This window comes from Varanus komodoensis, unplaced genomic scaffold (assembly GCF_004798865.1).
Source record: "Varanus komodoensis strain SLA01 unplaced genomic scaffold, ASM479886v1 scaffold8, whole genome shotgun sequence".
NCBI lineage: Eukaryota > Metazoa > Chordata > Lepidosauria > Squamata > Varanidae > Varanus > Varanus komodoensis.
In genome coordinates, this window is record NW_025336481.1 from 22,340,705 (window position 1) to 22,364,296 (window position 23,592).

Sequence of the window (23,592 nt, forward strand, 5' to 3'; positions counted from 1 at the left end):
CTTAAAATAAGACAGCAGTGAAGTCTGCTGCATCAATCGACTCTTCCTTGCATGGAAGATTTCTCTGTAGCATGCCACACTGTTTTATAGCATCTTGCCCAAAGTAGAACTTTCAAAATTGGAGTCAATCCTCTCAAACCCTGTCATTGCATTGCCAACGAATTTTATGTAACATTCTAAACCCTTTGTTGTCATTTCAACAATCTCCACAACATCTTCTTTCTTTGCCAATCCCTGAGAAGCAACTCCTCATTCGTTAAAGTTTTATCATGAGATTGCAGAAATTCAGTCACATCTTCAGGCTCCACTACTAATTCTAGTTTTCTTACTGTTTCCACCACATCTGCAGTTACTTTCTCCACTGAAGTCTTCAGCCTCATAAAGTAATCCATGATGGTTGGAATCCAAACACCTGACTCCACTGATATTTTTATCTCTTCCCATGAATCATGAATATTCTTAATGGCATCAGGAATGCCATTAAAATCCTCTCCAGAAGGTTTTCATTTTAGTTTGCTCAAATCCGTCAGAGGAATCACTATTTATGTCAGCTCTAGCCTTACAAAATGCATACCTTAAATAAGAAGACTTAAAAGTTGAAATTACTCCCTGATCCATGGGAGGCATAATGGATGTTGTGTTAGCGGTAGGAAAACAGCATTAATCTCATTGTACCTGTCCATCAGAGCTCTTGGGTGACCTGGTGCATTGTCAACGAGCAGTAATAATTTGAAAGGCATCTTTTTCTGAGCAGTAGTTCTCAACAGTGGGCTCAAAATATTCGGTAAACAATGTTGTAAACAGATGTGCTGTCATCCTGGTTTTGTTGTTCCATTTATAGAGCAGAGGCAGAGTAGATTTAGCATAATTTTAAGGGCCCTAGATTTTCAGAATGTTAAATGAACATTAGCTTCAACTTAAAGTTACCAGCTGCATTAGCTCCTAACAAGAGAGTCAGTCTGTCCTATGAAGCTTTGAAGCCAGTCATTTACTTCACCTCTCCTAAATGGCATCTTCTTTCAACATAAGTCTGCTTTTTCTACATTGAAAACCTGTTTTTTTAGTGCAGCCACCTTTCTTTAATTAGCTAGATCTAGCTGCAGCTTCTGTATAAGCACTTGCTGCTTCACCTTGCCAGTTTATGTTATGGAACTGGCTTCTTTCCTTAAACCTCATGAACCAAGCTCTGCTAGCTTCACACTTTTCTTCCTCAGCTTCTTCACCTTTCTCAGCCTCCATAGAAGAGAATTAGGGCCTTGCTCTGGATTAAGCTTTGGCTTAAGGGAATTTTGTGGCTGGTTTGATCTTCTATCCAGACCACTAAAACTTTCTCCATATCAGCAAGAAGGCTGTTTTGCTTTCTTATCATTTGTGTGTTCACTGGAGCAGCACGTTTAATTTCTTTCAAGAACTTTCCTTTGCAGTCACAACTTGGCTAACTGTTTCATGCAAGAGGCCTAGCTTTCAGTCTGTTTTGGCTTTTGACATGCCTTCTCACTAAGCTTAATCATTTCTAGCTTTTGATTTAAAGTGAAAGGCATGCAACTCTTCCTTTCACTTGAACTCTTAGAGGCTTGTAGGGTTATTAATTGACCTAATTTCAATATGGTTATGTCTCAGGCAATAGGGAGGCCTGAGGAGAGGGAGAGAGATGGGAAAACAGCCAGTCAGTGGAGCAGTCAGAACACTTGATTAAGTTTTACCATCTTATATGGGGGTGGTTTGTAGCACCCCAAAACAATTACAATAGTAACATCAAAGAACACAGATCACCATAACAAATATAACAACAACAACAATGAACAAGTCTGAAATATTGCGAAAATTACCGAAATATGATACAGAGACATGAACAGAACAAATGCTGTTGATAAAATAGCCCCGATAGATTTGCTTGACTCAGGCTTGCCACAAACCTTCAGTTTGTAAAAAGCACAATATGTGTGAAGCCCAGTAAAGTAAAGTGCAATGAAACAAGGTATGCCTGTACTTGGTAATTTGTAATATGTATTATTTGTTTTATAACATAAACTATACTATACTGATTTAAAAAACAGTGAGTCAAACTGAAACCAAAATGCAAGTTTTGGTGTGCGTGCGTGTGTGTGCATGCATGAAACGTCTTGTAAATGTAGGCTCTCTCTTTTGCAAAATGATTTGGGAAAAGACTCCTAAGATATTATATTGAAACCCTGCTTAAATAACCTTATTCTGTGTTGTTTACAGAATGGAAATCATATCTGACAAGAGGACAAAAAAAACTTTCATTCCTAAACTAAAACACCTGGCATAATCCAATCTGGGTCATAAAGCAATATTTAATGCCAGGAACATGCAGACATAGTATCTCCCCATGTGTCACTCTACTGAAAAGCTCAGGGGCTCTGGCAAAGTGGAGTTGTTTCCTGGTTACCTAGAGAGCACACACTCATGATCTGGGTACCATTGGTTGCTTTGGAGCCATGCAGTCATTCAGATTTCCATGGGAATCATCTTGGGGTTTGGCTCAAGCCTGGTCTAACCACCCAGCAACATGAAGTGGAAAACTCCTTGGGTGAATGAGAGGATTCTACTGTACTGCATCTGGCTGAATTCAAAGGTGCCATATGAACTACAAACAAAAACACCCCCACTCCCCAAATCAAACCTACCAGCAGATGAGTGATATTCAGCCTGTTTTGTATGGATCACACTCCCCTTACAGATTTTGCAGGGAAACAAGCTGTGTGCTGCCTGAGCTCTTGGTTTCCCAGGGGAATTGCCCTCGTAGAGCAGTGGAGAAGTTCAGCAGTGTTTTCTGCTGTCCCAGGGGCAGTGAACTGGAGGGCTGTGCATACACACATGGCAAGCTGAGTGTTGCTCACCACTGCTCTAGATCATCTCAGTAGACTAGGAAATAATGAGGTCAGAAGCTAGAAGAGAAGCCCCCCTGGCTGGCATAGGTGAAGTTTGCATACTTTTTGGTCAACTCCAGCATGGCTCTTGATCATGTGAATCCAGCTGAGGTGATGCAAGACCCCAGTCTTCAATTCTTTGTATTCTTTTTGTGCCAGGTGAAGGCCTTTTTATTTTTCCAGTATTTAAACAGTTTAAAATTTAAACTTTGTTTACATATTCCGTGTTATTCCATTTTATGTTTCTGTGCTGAATAATAGCAATTGGAATTGCTTTTATACTTTTGTTCTTTTAAATTAACCTGTGTGTCTTTAAAACTTGTGTTTAACTTTTGTTAAAGCCTTGGATATTGTGCAGTATAAACATAAATAAATAAAATCAATGATGCAAAGTAGCTGATGTATGGACAGGTTTCCAGAGGGCTAGTTGCTTTTTAGTCAGGGACAGCAAAAAGAGCAGGAAATCCTGTGGCACCTTTAAGACTACCAGTGACAAGTTAACCTTATGAATTGCAGTCCAGGAATCAGAGTAGTTTCAAGGCACATCTGTATGGGACAGAATCATCTTAGAAACACAGGAGCCTTAGAGTTGGTTTGTAGGTCTTATGACATCAGAAAAAAGAGATGCTGTATGGCAATAGTCCTGAAAACTCTGTAACCAAGCCCAGATAAAACATGCATTTTTTATGTTTCATAAGTCAGCTATCTCATGTTGGTCTAATTATTTTAAGAGGATGGCTCCAGATTTTGAATATATGGAGTAGCAGCCCTACCAGAACAATGGGTTACTTTTGGCAGAAGAAACCCAGGTGAGGATGGGCTAGTTATTCAGGAATCTTTAGAGAATAAGCAGATAGTTTTGCTATGTGCAGCTTGCTAATTATGAGCCATCCTTGTAGTCCCACACAAGAAAGGCATCCAGTGGCTGTGGTTTGTCACTCACCATGCACATTTATATTGGATGCAAAGGATGAACACAGTGTGAAACTAAATTATGAGGACCGACTGCAACCCTTCACTTTAGGCTCTGCTTCTGGGGTGGCCTTTGATGCTGAGCAAGACTCTCTTGCCAGAACCTGACACCTACTGAGTTTGATCAGTGTTAATCAGCAGCTATTTTTATCTTCATTTACATCGGTATAATTTGCTTTAATTTGAGTGAGAAAAGAGTCAAACTGATCTGAAATGAACCAGAATTCAGGATGTCAAATGCAAGTGTTGTAACAGCTCCCAAGAGCCTTTCTTTCCTCCAGTCGGCAATGCTTCATTCCCATGTGACCTCTGCAACTCTGCTGTAGCCACGTGTAATGCAGCTAAGTGGGTTGACAAGGTGTTTGTCCTCTCTTACAGAACAAGAGGTCACACCCTGCCTATAGCAGTGCAACCCACGTTCTTATAGCAGTGCATCTTCCACAGGTCCTTTACTTTGACAGGTTCCAGTGTTAAAATGGATGCTTATGATGCACTACTGGCCAGTGCATGCTTTCCATGGAGAAGACCACAGTGTCAATGTATGCCATCTCTGGTTAAAGGATTTAGACTGCAGGGCTGAGATAGACCACTGGCTTTTCTGACAGCCCAAGTTAGATGATTTGGTATAGGGCAGCTGGTTCTGTCCCAGTCTTTGGGCCTCCTTTGAGTTCTTAGCCTATGCATCTTGCAGCCTGCATGATGTTGTCATAACTGATGGATGTTGGCACACTGCCTTGTGCCCCCGATATGAGGAAAGTGGTGGGCTGCACTCTTGACATGAATCTTCCTATTGCTGTATTCCAAGTTTGCGTTGTAGAGGTTTGTTGCCAGAGCAGAGGAGTGAACTGTTTGCTTCAGGAGGGCCTTCTTGTTCTGGAGAGGGCCACTGGTGGTAGCTGGATAGAACACAAATGTGTGCAGCTGACCAAAAAGTGATCAAGGTCACACACATACATGGTTTCACACCACAGTTTCTCTATCTCATTCCCCCCGCCCCCCGCTCCACACATAAGAAGTCTGTGACTTCTCTGACTGGCAAGGGAAGGGACCATTGCTTCATTTCTCTTTTTATATACCACTTAATGTTCTAAAAAATAACATGAGAAACAATTAAAATTGTAAAGTATTAAAAACTATACATTTTTAAAGGTCACATTAAAATAATGCATCTCTATTCCCTTTCTAAAGGCCAAGAGAGTGGGGGCCAGTGGTCGTCCTTGAGGGATCCCCTTGCATCTCCTGAGGGCCGCACAGAAGGAAGCACTGGTCTGTGTTGCTAACAAGCGGGCCTTGGCGGCTAATGGTGACTTCAGAAGGGCCTCTCCCACAGATCTTAATGCTCAGGTGGGCTCATAGCAAGACAGGCAATTCTCCCTGGCTTATGTGCTGTGTGGTGGGAAAGGGAAGAGGTAATGAGGGTTTGCTTCTGAGGCATTGCTCCATACTCCTTTTCCAAGAGCAATTAGGCCTGTGAGCACAATGGACAGGACTCATTCTGTGGAGGTACCTTTCTTTAGGAACTTGGGGAAACATATAGCTCTTTGTCTGTTTTTAGGAGAAATCCAAATACTTTTCAGATGATCTTAGGGTTCATTTTATGTCTTTATCTGCTGATGTTTTATATTGTTTTAAGTGTGATAGCATGTGGTGGTTCGCTGAAGTTTTAATGATTTGTAATTGGCACTAAGTCAGCCTGTGAGAGTAGATACCAGAAACCTCAAAGGGTAGGGTAATCTATCAAATACAACTATACATGCAGACAGGAGACAAAGCAGGGCACTGAGAAGCAATGCATCATGTCTGACCATTTTGACTTCTAGTTTTGTATCACTTTTCTCTCAAATAACTGAGCCAATAACTGCTAGAAGTACAAATACAGAGGCATAGCTCCTTTAAATGCTAGTCATTATATTCTGTGAAATTCAATTTTCCAAGGATCCATATTTTTAAAAAAAGATAAACCACCCTGTTCCTCATAAACGACAAATCTGTGGACACTCAAATCATGCGATTGTCCTTTCATTTCCCCCGCAACCTCTTAATGATGAAGCAAGGTGTTATTTCCCTTAATTAACTTGAGGCAAAGTGGTAGATCGTACTTCAGGTCTGACACTTGAAATATAAATGTTTACTTGCTCCAGACTCTATTTTCCATGCTGCCTCCTGGGTATCCAAGCCATTAATGAATCAGTCAACTTTTGTATGTAATGATTAACGGCCTTAGAAACAACATCCATTATTCCATCTCTAAAAATACAAACTTGACTGTGCACCCAGTTTTTTTTACCCTGTTCTTAAAAAAAAGAGAAAGTTTTCTGGTGGGGTATTTAGGCCCAGGGTCTTGTCTCCAGAAGAAGTTTTATGCCAGATTATAATTTGGTTTTCTAGCATGTTTATTGAGTATGTATACAAGGCATTGCATCTGCAAGTGCTAAAAGGTTATATAATGGAAAAGTGAATGACAGAGATAACTGCTATATTTTCATGTCATTATAGTTAACAGTTAAAATATATGTGAATTCTGGAAAAGGTCAATTATCCTGTGATTTGCACCTGCACTGAAGGAATCGGGGAACTGCATTCTTCATCACTACAGGGGGGTCACTAGAGGTTAGAGTTCACTCCAACAGGTTCCACTGTATAATGAACTAAGCCAGAGGGGATGGTTTAGTGAGCCAGGCATCAGCTTTGAAATAGCCGGGCTCCTTGGAAACAAAGGTTGAAATCCCAGCAGGTATAGCTCAGTGTTCTGAGGCAGATAAACGGATTTTTGGTGCATGCTACTTTGTGCAGGCCATCTTGATAGCACAAGATGTTAAAAAGAGAGGTGTATTTGACTCTGTCTGAACATTAGAAGGCACCAGAGAATCTCTCTGAAGAGTAGGGGATTTGTCTTTGAAAGCTTGACCAAAGTTTTCCATTCTCCTGAAGCTGTGAGGTTCACTGTGAAGAGTTCTGTTTGACTGGCAGCTCCTCTCCAACTTAACGGTGGGATGCACTTCAGTAGGTCTGCTCACACTTAAACTTGTATTTCTTTGCTCTTCCTCAGAAAGAACTTTTTATATTGTGAGCTGCACAGAGAGCCCAAATAAGGGCTATTGTATCAGTGTACAAATTCATTAAATAATAATAATAATAATAATAATAATAATAATAATAATAATAATAATAATATGTAGAGGTTATAGCTAGCCTGTGAATATTGTTTATGTTGTACTATATGTGCATCTGTATACAGGCAATGATTCTGAATGCATGTGGAACTTGTATATTGACACATGATACTGATAATGGGGCTGCAGTGCCCTCCCATTCATGGTATTAGAATCATTCAAATCACAAATGTCCAGGCAATGTTCTCACGTTATAGCTTTGGGGAAACTGACTGCACACTTCTTCTGTAATATATGATGACTGTGGGCTGTGTAATTTGCTAATTTATGGTGGGACTTCTGTAACCCTTTGGGAAAGGAGATGTGATAAGCTCATAAGCAATAGCTCTTATAGCACCCTCACACCCTTGTGATTTAATGTATGTGTTGACTTTAAGGATGTGGTGGGCAACCTCTGGGGCAACCGCTCTACTTTCAGAAATGGCTGCCCCTGAAATAGCTTGGGAAAAGGGTGCAGTGAACAGAATACTAGAGTTAGAAGCACTGTTCTGCAGGAAAAGATGGTATGTGAAGAAGTCATCTGCATGCTCCATTTCTCTGCAGAATTCTACTGGAAAGTGAGGTGCAAGGGGACTGCACACTCTGTTTCCAATCAGTTTGGCACTCCTGACAGCCCACCAAACAGTTGATTGGTTAGCTGTTGGGAGGTCAATTCTGTGGGAAACAAGGTTTGTGCTTCCTACAGATCTGTTGCAATTTTGATGCTAGTGGCAGTGGTGGTGGCAGCAACAGCAGCAGTTGCAGCAACTGAGAATTAAGCTGGTGAGGCCCTGTCAGTAAGGAGTAAAAAACTATGATGTGTATACATTTTCCATATCCCATGAAAGGCACCATCCCAGGAAATTACTTTAATTAATCAGTAAAAGTATTTTCATCTTTACTGAATCAAACACATGGAATATGATCATGGCTTTCTGTTGGCCTCCAGTACTCTTGAAATGTTGTTCCAGACACACTACTAGGTCATGGTCTGGGGTAAGGTGGGTTGCAGCAACAGCGCCACATATTACAAATAAATGGAAAAAGATTAAGTAGTGGGTTATGAAATGTGTCCCCGACAGAGAAATATTTGCAAATGTGATGTTGCAGATTCAGAATTCAGGGTGGCTTTGGGTGGGCTTGGTGGAGTTTATTTATTTATTTATTAAAACATTTTTATGCCTGGCGCTTGAGTTCCTGGCACTTAGGAGCAGGACTGCAATGGGAGCACTGTGCGTGGCTCTGTAGTGTTCAGTTCAGTTAGATTTAGTTCCTCAGAACTCTTGGTTATTGCAAGGCAAAGCTCACACCATATAATGGACCTACAAAGCTCAGGGAATGCATCACCTACACAAGCCAAAAAGGCTAATTTCATAGTTGCTCTACTCAAGTGAATATCAAAACAAACTAACAAACCCTACAATATAACAAGGCAGACACATTTATTTCCTCAGCAATTGACCATGCAGGCTACCTTTGGATTTTTTCAGCAGCTATATCTAAAATAGAGGCAGCGGCTGCCAATTAGTGGGAGTCCCTCCCACACATCACTCAAGGCAGTGTAAAACGTCACTAGGAAGTCCCAATATCAAGGCCGAATTCAATCAACTGCAATAACATAAAGGCAGGCAGCATAGATAAAACCATTTCTTCAGATAAAACACCAACTCTCTGGCAAGGCAAAAGTCTGTCAAAATAATAATACTGAAAGATTAAACCTTAGCTGTATATTTTGGCCACATACAACCAGGCCTTACTGGATTAGAATTAGGCCTGCCTTCCAAGAAAGCCATGGCAGAGTCAGAAAGCACAGCTGTGTAAAAGCTTTCCTCAAAGAATGAAAGGTAAGTTGTTGAACTTATTGACTGCATAAAGGTATCATAAAATGTGAGTATTTGAATGATAACTACATCCAGTTGAAAATCCATGTTTAATTAAGCTTTTTTTTAGTCTCAGAAACCACAGAAATTGGTGTATATCTACAGGTAGCTGATGAGCTACTTATTTGTAATTATCTGTTCTATCAGGTATTTTTTGGGAAGAGCTTTTCTATATGAAGTTGTGGAATCACAATTACATGGGTAGGAAAATACATTCTGAATAACCACAGTGTCACATGGGCAACTGCGTTCTTGCCAGACCTGCTCTATTAGATAAGGGCAGCTTGCTATAAAAATGTCTGAGAAATTTAAGTGTAAATGTATTTTTAAATAAATGGTATGAGGGCCCTGCCAGACTACAGCAGAGTTAGTCAAGCGCTTCTTTGAAACTGGAGGGTTGAAGCATCCTTGAAAGATTCCACAGGCGATGGTAAGGAATGGCGAGTGTACAATAAATGTCTCATGTAGAACAGCTTTGATTCTCAGCTGCCTTTTGTAATTTTGTCTAGTACAATGGAACTCCAACAGTAGTCTCCCCTGTAGAAAGGGGCTCCACACTGGTGCACAATATTGCATCCACTATGCCACAAGGAAGCCCAAACCAGTATTTGAACTGATCTTCTATGCTGTCTTCAGAAAGTTTGCATCATCTGACCCTCCCAGATTGGCCACGTGTGACATTTGAGTAATGGTTTTCTCAGCAATCATCTCTGGTGCTGGGGATACCAAACTTTCCCCCTTAACACATGAGAAGTTCAACATAGCGTATGCTGACTTGATTCAGAATTTGGCATATCTTGATACTGCTTTGCACTGAATTGTCACTGGGAGAAACTCCTATTTAAAGTACTTTACCAACATTAGAGCTATCCAAAGTCCATTTAGATCTGTTTTGAACTTTTGCCAAACACCTCTACCCTGGTTTATTGTAATTTATAGTTATGGGTTCTACTGTGGACTCTTAAATATTCTTTTAAAAATAGATTGCTGAGAAGTTTCTGTGTGAGTGAAAAGAAGGCCATGTAGTGCTGGAAACAAATGATTTCAAAAAGATAGGCAGGGGAAAAATGCAATATCAGAGTCAAATATTCCATAATTTGATTAAAGGATGCCAGTAGAGATTGCTGGACTGTTATGTGCCATCTGGCCATGTGAGTTTCTGCTGAGTCTTTGTTCTTTATCAGTGAATGCTAATATAAGGAATCTATGATTAGTATGTATGGGTGGACACCAATGTTGGATGAGCAGAAACCAGCTTGCATAAAGGACATTCTTCCTTTTGCTCCTCCCCTGCAGCCCTTTGCATCTCTGGAACAGATTTTGAAAGTGTGCAAGAGAGAAAGGGAATCGCCCCTTCCAAGAACTGCTGGTGGAAACAGTATTGTCAAAGGGAAAACTTCTCCAAATGTTATCCTAAGTCTTTAGCTCACAATCAGTTCCCAGTTCACCCAATCAAAAACTGCCAATGGATCAATAGCCACCATATATATTGAATATTTTGCTTACATGATATCAAAAGCCAGAGCAAAAACATTGATATTGGTTATTTTTGTCATCCTAGAAGCTAGTTTACTGTTCATTGACAATATACTTTGATGCCTAGGTCTTTCAGTTATAACTTCTGGAGACCACATCATGACCAAAAATATATTTGCTTCCTCCTTAGTAACTTGTTATCTCTCTCTCTTTCTCTCTCTCCATCTTTTTAACATTTATTTTTATGAATAGATTGTATCATCTGGTAATCTGCCAAAATTCTTCAATGACCTGGAAAAGGGGATGACAAGTTTGCTGATCAAATTTGCAGATGATACTAAAATGGGGGCAGTGGCTACAACTGAGGAGTAGGTACTCCAGATCCAAAAGGATCTGGACAGACTATGGAAGTGGGTCAGGGTCAACAGGATGGCATTCAATGTGGATAGATACAAAGGCTTGCACTTGGTGCATAGGAATGGGTGTCATAAGTACAGGTAAGGGGACAAGTGGCTGGAGAGCAGCACTTGTGAAAAGGATCTTGGGGTGCTAGTTGATCGTAGGCACCTGTCATTAACACCTGTCTCTCTTTCTTGTTATTCCCCCAGCTGGCGGGTTCCAGGTAGACTTGTCAACTGCCCTCCGGGGCTGTCAGTGTTGCTGCTTAATGCCAGGTGGGTCCAAAATAAGGCAACACTCATCCATGATTTGATCATGGATGAGAGGGCCGACCTGGCTTGCATCACAGAGACCTGGGTGGGTGAGGGGGGGGGATGTTTCCCTCTTACAATTGTGCCCACCCGGGTACCTGGTCCAGCACCGACCATGCCTGGAGGGAAGGGGGGGTTGCTCTGGTTTATCGAGCTTCTATTTCCCTTATGGGGCTTCCTGTCCTCTCGAGGCCAGGGCTGGAGTGCCTCCACTTGGTGTTGGGCGACCGAGACAGATTGGGGATTCTGTTGGTGTACCGTGCACCCGTCTGCCCAACAGACTCCCTGCCTGAGCTGATGGAGATAGTCTCGGACCTGGTGTTGAAGACTCCCATGATGTTGGTCCTGGGGGACTTCAATCTCCAGGCCGAGATGGTTCTAACCGGGGCGGCTCAGGACTTCATGGGGCTGTCTCAACACATCATTGGCCCATCCCATGAACGTGGACACACTCTGGACCTGGTTTTCTCGACGGGGCAGGAAGAGGGTGATCTGAGGGTGAGGAATTTAAGTTTGATGCCCTTGTCATGGTCAGATCACTTCCTCATAAGGGTTGAGCTCAAGAGCGGCCTTTCCCTCTGCAAGGGTGTGGACCCAATTGTATTGGTCTGCCCCCAGAGCCAGATGGATCCTGATGGATTCCTGGAAGCTCTGGGGGATTTTCCGGTTGACAAGGCTGGTGATCCTGTCGATGCCCTGGTTGAACTGTGGAATGAGGAGATGACCAGGGCTATTGACACGATTGCTCCCAAGCATCCTCTCCCACCTGGCAGAGCCCGTTCATCTCCTTGATATACACCTGAATTATGGGTGATGAAGCAGGTTGGGAGATGTCTAGAGCATAGGTGGAGGAGATCATGGGGTGATTCTGACCGAACACACTTAAGAGCCCATTATTGGGCCTATGCTGTGGCGGTGAGGATGGCGAAGAAGAAATTCTTCTCTATTTCCATTGCCTCCTCACAATGCCGTCCGGTGGAGCTCTTTCGGGTGGTGCAGGGGCTGGTACATCTGGGCCCAAAGAAAGATCTTGTGCCACCCTCCAAGGCCCGCTGTGATGACTTTGCCAAGCATTTCAGGGAGAAAATCGCTCAGATTCGCCACAAGCTTCACTCTGCTATTGAATCAGATTCTACTGGGGAGACGCCATCGATGCCGTCGAGTCCACAATCAATGGATGAATTTCAGTTGTTGCGGCCTGATGAAGTGGACAAGGTACTTGGACAAGTACGTCCTACCACTTGCTTACTAGACCCATGCCCATCTTGGCTACTTAAGAAAGCCAAGGACGGGATTGGGACCTGGATCCTGGTGGTGGTCAATGCCTCTTTAAGAGATGGCCGGGTACCTGCCCCCTTAAAGGAGGCGGTAGTCTGGCCAGTCCTAAAGAAGGCATCCCTGGATCCAGAGGTGGCCGCCAATTATAGACCAGTGACCAACATCCCGTTCCTGGGCAAGGTGCTAGTGCGGGTGGTGGCGGGACAACTCCAAACACTCTTGGATGAAACTGATTATCTGGACCCATTTCAGTCCGGCTTCAGACCCGGGTATGGCACTGAATCTGCCTTGGTCGCCCTGTACGATGACTGTGCAGGGAGAAGGACAGGGGGAGTGTGTCCCTGTTGGTTCTCCTGGACCTCTCAGTGGCTTTCGATACCATCGACCATGGTATCCTTCTGAATAGGCTAGCGGGATTGGGAGTTGGAGGCACCGCATGGCAGTGGTTCCGCTCCTATCTCAACGGCCGATTTCAGAAGGTGGTGCTGGGGGACTATGGCTCTGCGCCATGGCAGTTATGCCATGGAGTTCCGCAGGGGTCCATTTTGTCCCCCTTGCTATTTAACATCTACATGAAACCACTGGGAGAGGTCATCAGGAGGTGTGGGCTGCGGAATCATCAGTACGCTGATGATACCCAGCTCTACCTCTCATTTTCCACCAATCCAGGTGAGGCAGTGGCTGTGCTGAACTGGTGCCTGGCTGAGGTAATGGGCTGGATGAGGGCCAATAAACTGAAGCTCAATCCAGACAAGACGGAGGTCCTGTTGGTGGGTGGCTCGGGCCTCGGGATGGGGGACTTGGGCCTTGTGCTAAATGGGGTTGCACTCCCTCTGAGGAACAGGGTTCGCAGCTTGGGAGTGCTCCTCGACCCTGAGCTGTCTCTAGAAGCTCAGGTGACGGCGGTGGCGAGGAGTGCCTTCCTTCAGCTTCGGCTGATACATCAGCTGCGTCCCTTCCTGGAGAACGACTGCCTGGTGACAGTGACACATGCACTGGTAACTTCCCGATTAGATTTCTGTAACGTGCTCTGCGTGGGGCTACCCTTGAAGATGGTCCGGATACTTCAATTGGTGCAGAATAAAGCTGCCAGGTTGCTGACGGGGACTGGGCATTGTTCTCATATAATCCCAGTTCTCCGTCAGCTCCACTGGCTCCCGATTGAAGTCGGGGCCCAATTCAAGGTGTTGGTTATGACCTATAAAGCCCTCAACGGCTTGGGACCTGGATATCTAAAGGAATGCTTGCATCCATATATGCCCTCCTGCCCCTTGAGATCAGCAACAGATGCCCTTCTCCGGGAACCCTCTGTGAATGGTATTAGGAGGGTGAGTACCCGGAGGAGGGCTTTCTCTACAGTGGCACGCCATCTATGGAATGCGCTCCCCAGAGAGGTCCACCTCGCGCCGTCGTTATTTGTTTTTCGGCGCCAGGCTATGACCTTTTTATTTAAAACTTATTTTAATTGTTAAATTATTTGAATTAATAGGATTTTAAATTTTTAGCCGAGAATGCACCTTGGGTTTTTAAAATTGTTAAATTGTTATTATTTATGTATTTATGTATCCTTTGTGAGCCGCACCGAGGCTTTGTTGCGATGGGGGCGGCATAGAAATGTTTTTAATAAATAAATAAACAAACATGAGTCAGCAGTGTGACATGGCAGTCAAGAGGGCAAAGAGCACCCTAGGCTGCATAGCCAGAAGTGTGGCTTCTAGATTGAAAGGGATATTACTGCCACTCTATATGGTGCACCTGCAGCTGGAGTATTGCGTTCAATTCTAGGCCCCTCATTACAAGAGGGATATAGTAAGGTTAGAATTGGTGCAGTGAAGGGCCACAAGGATGGTGGCTTGTTTGCAGGGAAGCTGTATGAGGAAAGACTGAGGAAACTTTCTTTTCAGCCTGGAGAAGAGGAGACTCTGAGGGGACCTATTAGTGACATACAGGCATGTGAGGAGTGCCAAGCAGAGGTGGGTTATGAGCCTTTTTCCCCAGTAGTGGAGGGCAAGACGTGTTCCAATGGAGCAAAGCTCAGGGAACCAAGATTCAAGGTGGATGCCAGGAAGTACTTCCTGATGGTTAGGACCCCTAGGGTATGGAATGGACTTCCATGGGGGTTGGTTGAACCCCCATCTGTGAAGGTGTTTAAGGATAGGCTGGACACGCACAAGGTAGGCATGTCATGAGTGGAGCATGCTGGAGCCAGGGGTCAGACTAGATGGCCTGGGAGACCCGCTTATGACTCTCTCTGTTTCTATTTTGGACATACATTAACAATACAGACAATGCACAGGCTAATAATGTCAGATTAAATTTCAAAAATTCAGGATATATCATTGTCATCTGCAACACTGCTGCTTCTTATATATCTGTTTGACTTTTAGTCTTTTCCTCAGTCCCAGAGGGCAGCAGTGGCAAACTCTCTAGCTCTGGAAATCTTAGAATGCATTTTTCAGGTATGTTGCTTTAAATGCTGCTACAGATTTTAATAAAAACTCACGTTGGTGGACTAGAAATTTAGGATCATCAGATGATTCAGAGAATCCTGAGAAATCCATATACTCCTTTGCCCCATTTCATCTATTTTCTTTGTGTCAGCCTGTAACTAAAGATGAACTTTAGTTTTCTTGCTCTGCATTTTCTTTTCATATGGACTGAATTCTTATATCAAGTTCTCAATAACCTCAATCATTCTGCAAGCTTTTGCCAACCTAATCATATTAGCTAACTATGACTTCACTAAAATCCCCTTTCTGTTCTGTTCTGTTCTGTTCCTTTTCTTTCGATAAGCATTTGCCAAATAAGGAAGGAAGGGTGGAACTTAAGGGCATGACAGAGGAGAAGATTGGAAGGTTATGGGAGCAAGGGAATGAGAGTGCTGTTGACAAAGGTGTACTGCAGAGGGAGAAAGGAATATATTGAGGAGAAAATGAAAGGGAGGTGGAGTAGCTGTAATAATCTATTCCAGAGGAACGAGTATGCAAAGGGCTTTATTTGGTTTGTTGCAACAAGTTAGAAAAAGTGTGGGCACTGACTACCCTAAAGTTTCTTAGTTTTTAGTTATAAATTCAAAATAGGGAGAAAATCTTACTTGCTTTGTTGTAAATGGGTTGAGCCATGTTTATTGCAGACATTAAAAAGACTTCTGGTTGAATCATGATAGAGAAGCTTAGCTGTTAGAAGTGACCCACCATGACTTGGTTAAACATAGATTTAGATGGAGGGTCTTGCCAATGAGGTTTCTTTTTAGAATTTTCAATATAATTCAGGTGTGGTGCATTTAGCTCAAGAATTCTAAGCAGCCTCTCCCCAATAACCTAGTTAAGGGGAAGGGAACTAATTTCAGCCTGAGAGTTCATTTCAACTCTAGAGAAGCTCTTGGAGGCTGCATTCCTATGGTATGGTAGGGCTTAATGCAAAGAGGTTGGAGCCAAAGGAGTGGGGACAAAATATATTCACCCTTTGGAGCATATTGTAGTTTAAAGTACTTACTGCCAGTATGTAAGGGAGATATTTCAACCTTTCAGAATGGGGAAAGCTGCACAAAAGTCACAAAACCACCAAATGGTTGGTAGTTAGGGGAAAGGTTGCTACTGTAGGGCCAACCTACTCTAGAGCTAAATCTGAAGGCAGGCTAGTGAAGGAGCCTGCTCCAAGCACATGGAGCCCCCAGTGACAAAGTGTCAGCTCACAAGTGTGTTAAGCAACCAAGCATGTTTGTCACCTGAGCACTGTAGAACTCTGAGCAGGGCAGAACTCTGACCTTCCTTCTCATTGTCAGCAAGTGTAAACTGAAAACAAATAATTAAAAGTAAAACCATCACCTTCTCCCGATAACTACCTCCTCCCAAACATCTCCAAAATTTTCCAGGAAAAGAAACTTAATAAGCTCAGTTATGAAGGTAAAGAGCCATAGGGGTGTAGGCAGCTATCAAGTGTAGTGCACTGAGTGCTACATGTATGATTATCCAGACAGAAGTCATGGACAGAAGTCATGGGTGCTCAGCATAGTGAGACCCAGACTAGGTTTCAATTTGTCCATAGTCTGGAAGTGGGACTCCTAGAACTGGATGTGGGTGGGTGGTGAACTGGACACTTAGGTGAACCAGACTTATTAGGCAGTCACCAGCCTTGACTTTGTTCTCTGGGAAGTTGAGATTTCTGATGTAACTGATAATTTATGCACAACACAGAGGACAATCATTTACCTCTTTTACGCTTATTTTTGAAGCATCCATATTACTAATCCCTCCCCTCTTAGCTCACACTCTATAACATTTCAGAGGGCTTATTCTGAGCTGATAATCACAAAATTTCACACATATTTATTGAATTGATCATTCACATAAACATATATGCTGGAAATTAAATATGTGAAGGATAAAAGGGATATCTAGGGGCTAACCAAACAAGTTGTCTTCATCTACTTTGTCATGAACTACTATATCATAATGTTACTAGAACTGCAAAGATGAGACAAAAAAAATAAATCAAAGGTGAATCCTTAATGTCAGTAAAGGATTGTGGACTCATAGCTTCAGAAGAGTTGCTCATATGTAAATGGTTTGAGAGTTTTAATCAGTGTTTAAATTATGCACTACAAATGCATATCTCCCATTTGAAGATATCTCAAATTTCATTTTTCTTCTTACATTTTAACATTCATCTCGCTATGCCTTGCCTATAAAAATTTAGAAAGATGAAAGTTTGATGCATAAAAAGAATCTTAGGTCATGGTTGTTACCTTAGCAACCTTGTCATAATTTCAGTGGTCCAGACTCTGCTTCAAAGACTTCATGCACTAAGGAGGCATTGATAATGACAGCTGTCTGAAATTTGGAAGTTACTAATGAACTGCCAATTTATCTGATCAAACTCTGAGGAAGAATATTATCACCATTTACCCCATAATAATTCAGTTGCTAATGAAAAATTATGCACCTAACCCTTTATTTGGATAGCATCTTCCTTCTTTACTTGAACATTCAAATAAAAACAGTCACATCACAATGCAAACTTTTTTTTGCCTTTGTTTCTGTGATTCTTATAAAGATGCAACTGTTAGAAGAAGCTTTCTTGTCTGTCTCTATGGATGCAGCACCTTCGGTCTGGTATCCCACCATGACTTCTAATAGGCTCATTGCTTGTAGTATCCCATTGCGTTTTTACCCTCTCTGTTTGATTTGATTTTTCTTTTGACATGTGTCTATTCCATTGAGACCACGTCTTTCTCTTTCATAGCCTAAACAAATACGTAAATTCCATAAACTCTCTACCACAGAAAGGTAGTCCACACAGTCTTTGATAGCTAATACCCAAATGTTGCTAAAACAAGACACTGAAAAGAGAAGCAAAGAGAAAGGAAGAAAATGCTAAAATGAACATGAATATAATGCTGATGATAGGTAACTTCAAGACAGCATGTTACAAGAGTTGAAAAGCGCATTTAAGTTTCAATCCTATGGAGACCCAGCCTACCCATTAAAAGGTGAGGTACTCTCATGAGGGAGTGGGGCTGGAAGAGGGGCAACTGCACCACTTTTCTCCCCCTGCCTGATGCTCATTTCCATCCTGGAGAACCCACACCATTTCCAACAGGTGTTCCAGCTGCGTTCCTGCCATGGCATGGCAAGAAAGTGGCCAGCATGACTGTTTGAAGCAGCCACTGGCCCTCTCTGGCTACAGGGAACTCATGAGAACATGGTACATGGCTGACATTCTATGATTCCTCTGCCATGTGCCAAGGCTCTACAAGAGGCTGGAGCCACTGAGATGTCAACCATCCTTGCCACTTAGAGCAGACACACTGAAACGAACGGAACCTATGTTAGACTAATACTGGGTGCAGCCTATTGGTGGGGATGCTCACGCTTCCTGAGATCCCTTGAAAGCAACTCTTAAAGATCGGCTTGCCTCATTCTCATTTGCAACATGTTCTTTCTTTCTTTCTTTCTTTCTTTCTTTCTTTCTTTCTTTCTTTCTCTATTTGAACATAAGAGGTGTGCATTTTGAATGGGAAAAGGGAACACTTTCACCCATTAACTAAAGTGTGAAAATGCTCTTGGGGAAAAAAGAACTTTTTAAAGCATTTTTCAGAAATGATCACAAGCTTCAGAATCTGGGAGCTTTGCTTTGCTTTGCTTCACTTCTCTCTCTTTTTTAATGTGCTCCCATTCATGTTCAAGGTTTTGAAGCAAGTCGTGATGATTTTTGAAATAAAACAATTTTTGTACCTCCCTAACCACTGGATACAACTTTAATATTGTGAGGGAGAAAATGTCTTTTCTATTCCCTTTCTTTTCGCTATGCATAATTTGATAAACATCTATAATATCCTCTCTTTTTATTCACTTATTTTTTAAAAATCAAAAAGTCCCAAAGACAACTTATAACCTTTCCTTATAGGAGAGTCGCTTCTACCCCCTGATCTTCAAGGGTGCCATTTTCTTACTTTCCCAGCACTACAGCATCCTTTTTGAGGAGGAACTGTCCCAAAGTATGCACAGTCATCTGAGTTGTATGAAGGTATTATGTGATCAGTAGTTAATTTTTTATCCCTTTTCTAATGATTCTGAACCTGGAATCCCTGGGTGCAATTGCACCCCGGGTCAATGTTTCATTATGCTATCCACCACAATCCGAAAATCCCTTTCCTGGTCACTTATGATCAGCATAGACCCTCCAGCAAAACTGTGAGCCTAGGATTGCCCCAAAGTGCATCACTTATTTATTGGCAGTGAATGGTACCTGCAATTTTATTGGCTATTCATTGAGTCTGGAGTTCCATTTGGAGCACTTGGCAATCTCTTTTTGTGCTGAACACCCAAAATAATGTGGTGTTATTGGCAAATATGGGCACCTTACTGCTCACGCCTTTCTCTAGATAATGTATGGACAAGGTGAGAATCACCAGTTCTAATGCAGATCTTTGAGGGACTCTGCTTCTTCATTATGAGGTCTGACTTGTAGTCTTACTACTGTAGTTCTTGTTCTTAAACCAGACAGGAACCTTGTCCTTTATCACCCTCTTACCCCACGCATACTAAGTTTACTCAGGAGTCTTTGATGAAGGACTTGGTTTAGCAGATCACTCCATCCACATGTTCCTTGCCACTCTCTGAGAAAATTGAAATGCTAGTGAAATAGGATGTGCATTTGCAGAAGCCATGGTTTATTCGTTTCTTTATTATACTTTAAACTATCCAATAGCTGAAGTTTTCTAGGTGTTGTGCAGACATATTAAAGGATATAATACAAAGTAACTAAGTATCATAAAAACAGCATGTACTGAAACCACCAGCAAGAAACAAACACAATGGAGCATGAAGACCCAGATAAATTCAGCAGGAAAACAGAACAGTCTGAACATCACAAGACATCTCAATCAATTCTTAAAATACCCAGGAAAATTAAAAATGCTGAATGATAACAATGTAGGCAACAGGTAAAGCACTGCACAAATGTGGTGGCACCACTGAAGAGGCCCTTTCTTGGGTAGCCCCACAATGAACCTCATTTGGAAGGGTCATCTAAAGGAATGAGCTGAACAATGTGGGGTATGGCTTGGGTCCTGGTTACCTGAAGGAGCGCTTACATCCATATACGCCCGCCCGCCCCTTGAGATCTGCAGGAGAGGCCCTTCTCCGGGAACCCTCCCTGAAGGAAATTAGGAGGGTAGGTACTCGGAGGAGGGCTTTCTCTGCGGTGGCGCCCAATCTATGGAATGCGCTCCCCAGAGAGGTCTGCCTGGCGCTGTCGTTTTTTGTTTTTCGGCGCCAGGCGAAGACCTTTTTATTTAAACGTCATTTTAATTGTTAATATTATTTGCTTATTTTATCTGGCCAGGGCGACTTATTTTATATTGTTAATTTGTTTTATATTTTGAATGTATTATATTTTAATTTTATGTTGTGAGCCGCCCCGAGGCTTCAGCGAATGGGGCGGCATAGAAATGTTTTAAATAAATAATAAATAAATAAAATACATAGACAGAGAAGGCACCTCTTAGGTAGCCTTGTGCCACGTAATTTACATACTGAAGTTAAAACCAAATTGGATTCAGAAATTGATTGGCAAACAGTGCAGATGACAAAGTACGGACATCATATCATTCAAACAGTCCCAGGTATCATTATAACTACTTTGATTTTGACTAAATGAAGTTTCAGGACCCTTGTCTGCTTCCTTTGCCTATAGGAAACCATTCTTTTTCTTCATATTCTGTCCTAACAGTAGCTTCTTTCCAGAAAACAGTTTCCATATTCAAGAGCATCAAGTGCTGAGGCATCCCCATTTCTTTTAGAACCATCCACAGCTTCTAATGATTCACACAGTCAAAGGCTTTGATGTAGTGTATAAAGCATTGATTGATCTTCTGAAATTCTCTTCAGTAGCTAATGTATATTAATGATCTGCTCTTGAGTGCCTCTTCCTTTTTGGAATCCAGCTTGAGCATCAGGCATTTCTCGCTCTATTATCAGGTCAAATTCTTGCAGAACTGTGAGCATCACTTTGCCTACATGGGAAATTAGTGCAACAATCCTGTAGCTGCTGCACTCCTTTGCATCTTCTTTTTTGGGGGGTTTCAATGCTGAATTATGGAATGCTTCCAGTCTGTAAGCCATTGTTTTGTTTTGTTTTGTTTTTCCACCTTGGGTGGCATATTCTTGTTAGGATTTGAACCAATTCATTCTCTGCAGTTTACAACAGTTCTGTTGGCATCTTATCTACTCCAGGGGCTGTATACCTTGCAAGTGCTTTCAGAGCAGCTTTCACTTAACTTTTGAATATTTCAGGTTCTTCTTCTTCAAAGGATCCTGTCTTCTTTTTACCTATTCCATATAGTTTTTACATATATTGTTTCCACTTTATATTCTCCTGACCAGATAGAACGTTTCCTTGTTTGCCTTTCAGCATTCCTAATCTAGGTTTGAATTTCCCTTTGATTTCTGTGATTTCCTGGAAGAGGTCTCCTGTTTTCGCTCTTTTGTTGCTGTCTATTTCTTTGTGTACTGGTCATTGTAATAGTTCTTTTTGTTTCTATGTGATAGTTTCTAAACAGTTGCACTCAGGATTCTGACCTGATTTCTGTCAGCTTTTTGCATTGGCTTCTTACCTGTCCTTAACAATCATAAGCGTTTCTTCTTTCATTCATCAAGGCCAGTGATGGCAAACCTTGTAGAGACCGAGTGCCCAAACTGCAACCCAAAACCCACTTATATATTGCAAAGTGCCAACACTACAAAAAACCCTGAAAACTGAGGTTTTAGTTTAGAAAAAACAACTCACAGCCAGTCCATGCAATATCCTTGGCAACGCACTGACCAGCCATGCGAAAGCTCAGACGAGTTGCAGCTAATGAGATGTGGCTTGTGACATCATTGCCTGGTGCTGCTACTCCTTTCAGAGCATGCACGTGGCCCCTGTGTGCACTGTTATCCAGTGCTGCTGGGGCGATGCTGGGGTAACTTGGCTTGTGTACTGACAGAGAGGGCTATGCAAGCCCGCTGTGGCATGCGTGCCATAGGTTTGCCACCATTGCCCTGACCCTACCCTGGTGCACTCCCCTAACCCTAATATAGGGGTAAATTTCCATTGGAAAGAGGGCGATTTTGGAAAAAGCCTTCCTTGAGTAGCATTTTCTGCACAGCTCATCATTTCTGCCCATTCTAAACACATCCCGACCATCAAAATCATACCAGAACACCTTGTTTTTGTAACGCTAACCCAGTGATGGTGAACCTTTTAGAGACCAAGTGCCCAAATTGCAACCCAAAACCCACTTATTTATCGCAAAGTGCCAACACTACAATAAAACCTGAAAACTGAGGTTTTAGTTTTGAAAAAAACAACTCACAGCCGGTCTGAGCAAAATATACATATCCTTGGCAGAGCACTCACCAGCCATATGAAAGCTCAGACGAGTTGCAGCTAATGAGTCGCAGCTCATGACGTCATCGCCTGGCACCACCACTACTCCTTTCCGAGCATGTGCATGGCCCCTGTGTGCATTGTTATCCGATGCTCGGCTGCTGGGGCGACTTGGCTTGCATGCTGACAGAGAAAGCTTTGTGTGCCCACTGCGGCACGTGTGCCATCGGTTTGCCACCACTGATTTAGGCTTTCCTCCCCTCCTTATTACTATAAGAGTTGTCTTTTTTGAATTCTTCCCCAATAATGTTCCTGTTTTCAGTCCACAGTTCTCCTGGATCATGGTCAGATGAGTTCAATAATACTAATCTGTTCTTTATGTGGATTTTAAGTTCCTCAGGGATATTCTTAAGTTGTATTTTAGCACTTTGTTTCTGTTAGTGAAGTTTTCAGCTTTATTCTGTTTTTGACTGTTTTGGCAGCAAGGATACAAGATCTCCATCCTTTACTTTCAGTTACAAGATCCATCTGATTTCTTTGTTGGCCATTTGGTGATGTCCATGTGTATAGTTGTCTGATCAGTTGTGTGCTGTATGTATTTGCCATAAACTCCAGGCCAAATTCTTCCACAACACTAGATTCTGCTTTGTTTCCTACTTTTGCATTCCAGTCACCTATGATGACCAATATGTCCTGATTTGGCATGTTATTGATATCCTCTTGGACACTTGCATATGGGTTTTTGATCTTTTCCCCCTCCTCCTCCTCTTCTGTACCTGTTGGAAAGTGAACTGCAATTATAGTTATGTTAATAGGGTTTCTGAGAATTTGGATTAATACAAGTCAGTCAGATTTTGCATTATAGCTCTTTATTGTCTGTGCTACATCTTGCCTCAATATTAGAGCCATTCTTTTTGAGCTTGTCATTTCCAGAGTAAAACACTTTGTACTTGGCTGACTGATGTTGTCCCACTGCAGTCCACTTTAGTTCACTATACCAAGTACTGTGGTCTTTAGCTGGTCCATCTCCTGCTTTACAGCTTGCAGTTTGTCTTGCTTTATACTTCTCACTTTCCATGTTCCAGCTATATGTGCTGTACAGCTTCAAACTTTTCTTTTGCTTCTGTGTGCTATTTTGCATAAGATACGGCCACAGCTTGCAGTCATATTTTAGACAAGTTTTTCTGCTCTTAGAAATGCACAGATCATGACCCTCTTTGAAAGCAGAATTGAAAAAACAACAAACGAACTCACTAAAATAGCCACCCTCAGACTTGGCCCACTTTTGGCTGTTGAATTGGCCAGGTGTGCCAAAGTTTGGTGAGCGCAAGCAGATTAAGTTCTCCAGTGTCATCCA